We start from the raw sequence: 8,330 nt of genomic DNA, 5'->3' as shown, positions 1-8,330 counted from the left end.
CTTGCCATTCTATACTGATCGAGTGCCTTATGGTACAGCTTTCAGGCCTTTGAGTTTTAATCAGATCTACTAGTTCTTCCTTATGAGAACTTTTCAATATATGTGCAACCTAGCAAGGGGCATGCCAAGATCTATGTTCACATTATCTTGCTGCAGGCTTCTTTGCAATTTTGTCTACGTGGTCGTGCTTGCCTATGCCAACATGAGATGGTATCCATACAAATTGAATGTTGAAATTACGCTCTGTAGCATAGGTTAAGTTACGCTTAATGCAACGCACAATTTCCTCATCGCCACCTGCTTTAAAAGAATTTAGCGTCCGAAGAGCACTTTGAGAATCACAGAAAACTACTCCAGAGCCCCTAACTTTAAAGAATTCCGTTGCGAGGAGTATACCTGCCACTCCGTTTGTGTAGTGCTGGCCCAGTTTTGTATTCTCATATTAACTTGTTGTAGTAAGCCATTTTTGTATACAGCGCAAGCACAACCACCTTTGTATCCAGACTGTACGGATCCGTCGGCGTAACACTCATATGCATCATCGCCCATAGATTCTGTGTGTTCCTTTACCGTTGTTAGCGCAATTTGTTTCAACACACAGTTATGCAACCTGTTTTTTGTGGTAGACATGTAGGTGCACGATCAATGTTGAATTCTTCCATGGTGGAATGGATCGACCTTTTGGTATTTTACTAATTGGGAACATTGAGTTTTATGATGTTCATGGAGATTTTGTGTATCAGAGGGCGCGCATGTGTGTGATTAGTCACGTCTACTTGCGTGATTTTATGTTGCAGTTGTTTTTGGAAATCTGAGAGATACGAGGGTTCCCTCAGAGCTCTGACCCCAAATATGGTGGAAATAAATATTATTCTATCAGAAATGGATGGTAAGTTTAATTTTGATCTCATGTTTACTATTCTTGCTGTTCTCGGGTGTGTGTGTTTGTGTGTGTGTGGTGTGTGTGTGTGTGTGTGTGTGTGTGTGTGTGTGTGGTGTGTGTGTGTGTGTGTGTGTGTGTGTGTGTGTGTGTATGGTGTGTGAATCCTCATTGCTTCATTTTGCACTACCTCCAAGCTACCTATTTCTTGATTCCTTACACTGCAACTAGTGCAGTGCATGGTAGTCTAAAACTGCCCTTTTTAAAAAACCCAAGTAAAACAGTTAGCGAGCTTAACATTGATGCCATGTTCTCTTCCGACAAGAACTTTCAAAGGTTTCAATCTCTCCCTGAGTCTCTTCTTTAGAGAGAGGACCAGGCCTGCATCATTTACGTTCACCCCGAGATAATTATACTTGGAGCATATGTCAAGTTCCTTTCACCTATGCGAAAAGTGGGTGGGGGATGATATATGGATTGAGAGCCAATGTTTTCTCAGCGGAGATGACTAATCCACAGTCATGAGCCTTTGTTGTGATTCTGTCGAGAATTATTTGCATCCTCTCTTGTGATGAGCTCTGACACATATGTCATCAGCGTAGCATATAATGGATTCACCACCCCCAAGTGGGATATCTGCCCCCCAGCTTGTGCATGAGGACATTGAAAAAGCATAGGTTGAGAACTCCTCCCTGTGGCTCCAAGTTCAAAAGACTGTGAAGTGGAATTTCTCACTCCCCTGAACAGGACACTTGCAGATCTGTTCGAAAGATACATTCTAATCCAGTTCAATATCTTAACCCCGGATGCAAGCTTACAAATGTTCAAGGATAACTTCTCTGTTTGCTATGTCAAAAGCTGATTTAAAGGTCAAGAAAAGCAGTGTGCTTCCCTGGATTAGAGTGTGAAAAGTACTCCGCAAAGCAATGTTGTGTGCTACGTCCCGATAGAAATCCGTTCAGTCTGTGAGACAATTTTCCTTGTAACCTGTACATGAGTCTGTTCAAAATTATCCTTTCTAGAATTTTGGCATACACATAAAGGTTAATGAAATTGGTCGGTATTTATCAGTGTTTGTTTTCAGTATAGGGATGATTAACTGCGTGCCCGGGGGGCCCAGGCAGAATACTTGTGACAAACTTAACCTGTATAGGTGCAAAAGGGATTACCAGGTACCTGAGCTATAAGGCGGAGAACACTATAGGAAATTCCATCCTCACTGGGGCGGACGCTTTCCTTGGATCAATGCATTTTTTCAATTCCCACTCAGTGATCTCAGCAAAGTATGGGGGGTTCAGTATCAGAACATCCAATCTAAATGCAAATTTGCATGCAATTTTAGATTGACTAAGGTGATCCTGAATATTGGGGGAAGTGAACAAAATTTGGACCTCCAGCCCATTGACTAAGGGAGCATATCTCTTGTGCAAGAGGACTATGGAACGGGCGGGGTTAGTTGGTTGCCTGAAATTTGATTAATTTTTTCCAGACCTCCGACATTGAGGTGTTATTGTTTAATGCTTTGCAGGATCGTTCAAAGTGTTCATTTCTGAAATGAGTTTTTAATTCCCGCAGGTTTTTGTTAGTCTTAAGAAATTGATTAAGGTTGTCACGGGTATTATCCTGCTTGTAGATATCATAAAGCTCCTGAACTCGCTTTTGTTCCCTTAATAATGTAGGATCACCGACCCACTTAGGTTGTTTAGAGCGTTGTGAGTTGTTGTTTCTTAAAGGTTTTTCTTTGGACGACCAAGTGTTTAGTAATCAGTGACCACTGTTGTCATGGTCCATGGAAAATTTATCAACACTTTTTACTGTGTAATCATTATCCCAGTCATAGATACTGATTTAATGATTGCTCAAGATAAGGGGGGGTTTGAAATTTTGAGCCTATTTTGTTTTTGTAGACTGAGTATTATCATCAGCGTATCTCGTTAATTTTTGCAAAGTGGGTAGATTAGCTCTGTTGCAAGCATGCTTCGACGTTTCATGCACAAGATCCCTTCCTTTTACATAATTAGTTTGCCCCCGCCACGTGAGTTGCCTGTCTGTATCTAACTGTCACGATCGTGTTCCAAATGTCGGAATCTTCGCCATTTTCTTTGTATTGACTGTCTCCAATGTATATGTTAGCATAAAATCCCCTGCATTTGGCCGGATTCGAAGTTAGGCAGTGAATCAGTCTGAAACTTTTTACCCCTTCGTATACATCGTACAGAGAGAAAACCCAGAGCTGTCGATATGAAAACTGATATTTGCACTTTATTGTCATAATTTGAAACCCACTTATGGGGTATGGTTCACTGACATAAGTCAATAGGCCTGTCTTTCCTGTGTTTCGTTGGTGGTAGCCTGAATTCTAGGGGCGGTTTTTTTTTGTGGTAAAGTGAAGGCTTTGTAAACAGATAACGTCAACATTATTGTTATGAATATAGTAAAACAAGTACATTATTTATGGTTGACATATGTTAGCCTGAAAGAAAGTAATTTTTCTTGTCCCCCTCACACCCTATGATTAGTGATTAGTCCAATTGTGTTGATGAACCCCTTCAGTCTGCATTTCTTGTACTGCATTAGTATCTGTTGCATCTTGTTTAATTATCTGCCTGCTTAATCTATTGAAAATTACGCCTAATCCTACTGATAGCATTTCTGAGTGATGTCCACGTTCGTCCGTTCCGCGTTTTCGTCGACGGCATTTTTACTGTCAATGTTTTAGACGGCTCGTCGTGCGTAATATAATCAGAACCTCTTTCGTATTTTCAACATCACTAACATCAGAGCGCACATTCCTGTCTACACGATCCTTTGTCGTGGTAATAATATTAGAGACCTCATTCGTATTTTCAACATCATTAACATCACTGACATCATCAGAACGCACATGGCGGTTTGTTGGGGCAGTTACGGTGCCAGGCCGTCACACCTTCCGCTCCGCACCTAACGCACCTCTTCACGATGGTTGGCGGGTTCGTGTCTTGTCCTTTCGTGTTCTTGCAGGGCAGTCCTTTGCCTGGTGAGCTTTGAACAGACAGCACACGTGTTCCTTTCCTGCAATATTTAGCTACGTGGCCATAACCTGATATTTGTAGCAGCCCACAACCCTGAGCACCACGTCGATGGAGCTCCCCTCTATATATCTTCCAAAGAATTGGTCTTTAGGTGGGCTGTTCGCGCCCATACAATGATGACCTATTCAAGGCTTCGTCCTTATAGATCCTCCGGGCTTTAAAAATACCCGAGTGCATGTCCTCACGGCGGCCTCTTCGGGAACGGTAACCAGGTATTCCCCGTATTTTCTTTTAGGTGGTAGTCGTCTTTGTTGCAGGGGAGATCCGCAAAGTCCCAAACCCTCAGGCACACATGCTGTTGTTCCATGTAATAGCGTGCGCGAGGATATCATCTCCCTGCCCCATGTCTAGGGGCCTTCCTCTGGAGGGGCGCAGCTGCTACCTCCCTCATCCCCCTTTATTTTATCGACGGAAGATTGTCCTCCGGAAAGGCATCTAATGTACCTCTCCGGGGGGGATGGGTTGCACTTTGGGTCGTCCCGTTTTTCTCGGTCAGGTTGCTGGTGTCATTCGCATGGTTTTCACTTTCCCTTCTGGTCTGAACAGTTGAATCCCTTGTATCACGTTATCAGCGCAGTCAATCCACATCGTATACCCTAGTTCGTGGAATCAATCCCTCCCATAGGGTGGAGGTTGAGGGTGGTATTTGCACTGGGGGGCATCGAGCACGTCCCCACCCTCAGTCCTGGTTAGGCAGTGAGGGGGTGGTTGTCCCGTCGCTTCTAGGTATTAATTCCCTGGGTCGGCGCGGGGAGGGTGCGGCCCCAGGTCAAGTGCTGTCACACATACATTCACCAGGTCTCGCCAACGTCGTTGTACGCACCCTGTTACCTTAGCACCACACTCAGTATTCGTAATTTTTATTAAGCACTGTTTTTCTAGATGCCCTGATCATACTATCCGACAAATTGTGTATGTAACCCCAAAACCCCCGCACCTGGATAAGGACAACCAAGTGAGGGGGTTTACCCGTAAAATGTCCAGAACACAGAGGAATCCTGATGACGTCTGCTTTGTGTATGGCTTAAACTGATTAAATTAGTTGTGAATTGTGGGTTTAATACCAAAGCGTTAACGCGGCAGTTTACTATTCAATATATATATATATATATATATAATATATATATATATAATATTATATATATGTATATATATAATATAGATATATATATAAAAAGATATAATATATTTATATAGACAATGGATATTTATATATATTATATATGATATAATATATTATACCTATATATAATATATATATATATATATATATAATATAGATTTTATACTATATAATATTCTAATATATTATATCTATTATATATATTATATAAGATATATATATATTATATGTATATATCTATAATATAATATATATATATATTTTATAACAATATATTATATTATATGATATTATTTCTAGTTTTACTACACTTAACCAAACACAAACAACTATATATATATATTTTATATATATATATTATAATACTCTATATTTTTAAATAAACAAACCAACACAAACACAAAAACAAATACACAATATATATCTATATATATATATATATATATTAATATATATATATATATATATTTTATAATATATTATGTATAATATATTATGTCACTATATTATATTTATATTTATATTTATTGATATGTATAATTTTTTTTAAATAAAAAATTTATATATTATGTATATATTACTATACATATATAAAATATATATATATATATATATATTTTATATGTATACTGATATATACATAAAACCTTTACATAATTTATATTATCTATATATTATATATATATATATATATATGCATATATATTATCTATATATATTGTGTGTGTGTGTGTTGTGTGTGTGGTGTGTGTGTGTGTGTATGTATATATTATATAATATATATATATTATATTATTATATATATATATATGTATATATATATGTATATATGTCCATACCAGTATATAAACCACACACACATACACACACATATACATATGATATATATCTATAATAATGTTGTAATATATATAATATATATAAATATATATAATAAATATATAGATATAATATTATATATATATATATATAATATATATAAATAAAATTATATATTTTATATAATTATAATTGCGCATTATATATATATATATATATATATATATTATATATGTGCATATTATATATATATATATAATATATATATTATAATATTCCTGTGTATGGTATAAATATATCTATTCTATATCTATATCTATTTTATCTATATTATATCTACATCTATATCTATTTTATACACACCACACACACAAGATTTAAAAATTATTATATATTTATATATATATATTATATAATATATATATGTAAAATATATACATATATATATATATTAATATATATATATATATATATATATATATATATATATATATGAATAGTAAAACTGCCGCGTTAACGCTTTGGTAGTAAAACCCACAATTCACAAACTAGATTTAATGCAGTTGTAAGCCTAGTAACACAAAAGCAGGACGTCATCAGGATTCCTCCTGTGTTCTGGACGATTTTACGGGATAAAACCCCCACGGGTTGCCTTACCCAGAGTGTGCGTGGTGTGTGGGTGTACATACACCAAATTGTGTCGGATACTATGGTCAGGGAATCTAGAAAAAACAGTGCTTAGTAAAAATTACGAATACTGAGTGTGGTGCTAAGGTAACAGGGTGCTGTACCAACGACCGTTGGCGAGACCTGGTGAATGTATGTGTGACAGCACTTGACCTGCGCTCGCACCCTCCCCGCCCCCCGACCGCAGGAATTAATCACTAAGAACGGACGGACAACCACCCCCTCATGCCAAAAGGATGAGGGGGGGGGACGTGGGTCGATGCCCCCCGTGCCAACTACCACCCCTACCTCCACCCTATGGGAGGGATTGATTCACCGAACATAGATATAACGGGTGTGGATTTGACTGCCGACTTGATAACGCTGATAACAAGGGATTCAACTCGTTTAGACCCGAAGGAAGAAAGTGAAAACCATGCCGAATGCACCAGCAAACCCGACCGAGGGAAAACAAACGGACGACCCAAAAGTGCAACCCATCACCCCCGGGAGAGGTATTAGACTGCCTTTCCGGAGGACAATTTCCGTCGATAAAATAAGGTGGAGAGGGAGGTTAGCCAGCTCCGCCCCTCAAGAGGAGGCCGCTAGACATGTGTGCCAGGGAGTGGTATCCTCGCGCTACTAGTACGATGGGAACAAGCAATTTGGCCATTAGGGTAATGCACGTTTGCGGGGATTCCCTGCAGACAAAGACGACTTTCCAGTAAAGAAAAATACGGGGAATAAACCCGGTTACAGGTTCCCGAAGGAGGGCCGCCGTGAGGAAGCATGCATCTCGGGTATTTAAGCCGGGGGATCTATAAGGGCGGGCGCCCTTGAAAAGGTCATCATGTATGGAGCGGCAAACAGCCGCCACTAAGAGTACCAATTCTTTTGGAAGATATATAGAGCCGAGTCATTCGACCGTTTGGGGTCAGAGGGTTGGTCGCTACAAGATCAGGGTTAAAGGCCACGTAGCCCAATATTGCAGGAGGAAAAAGCGTGTGCTGTCTGTTCAGAAGCTCACCCGCAAAGGATGCCCTGCAAGAAACAACGAAAGGGCACGACAACGAAAGGCGCCCACATCGTGAAAGGGTGCGTTTGGTGCGGAGCGGAAGGGGTGACGGCTGGAACGTAAATGCCCAACAAACCGCATGGGTTCTGATATGTCAGTGAGTTAATGATGTTGAAAAAACGAATGAGGTCTCTAATATATTACGCACGACAAAGGATCGTGTAGACAGGGGAAAAAGTCGCTCTGATGATGTTAGTGATGTTAAAAACGAATAGGGACTGATATTATATTACGCACGACGGCCTCTAAAAACAGTGACAGTAAAAATCCGTCGACGAAGTGGAGAAACGGACCCAACTGTGGGACATCCTCAGAAAATGCTATCAGTAGGATTATGCGTTTTATTATCAATATATTTATACGCAGCAGATAAATTAAAAAAGAGCAACACAGATACGTAATGCAGTACAAAAATGCAGACTGAAGGGTTTCATCAAACACAAATTTGATAATCACTAATCTAAAGGGGGGATGGGACAAGAAAACAAATTATTTTCTTTCATGTAATAATAGTGTCAACCATAAATTATGACTGTTTTACTATATTCATAACCCAAAAATGTGACTTATCGTTTTCAAGAGCCCTTTAATCAGCCACTTTAAAATTAAAAACCGCCTAGAATTACAGGCTACCCCTCCTATACGAAACACAGGAATGACGGCCTAGATTAGTCATGCACCCTAAAAGCATAATTG

This window comes from Penaeus monodon, chromosome 13 (genome assembly GCF_015228065.2).
Source record: "Penaeus monodon isolate SGIC_2016 chromosome 13, NSTDA_Pmon_1, whole genome shotgun sequence".
Lineage (NCBI taxonomy): Eukaryota > Metazoa > Arthropoda > Malacostraca > Decapoda > Penaeidae > Penaeus > Penaeus monodon.
Note: the sequence above shows the minus strand (reverse complement) of the source record.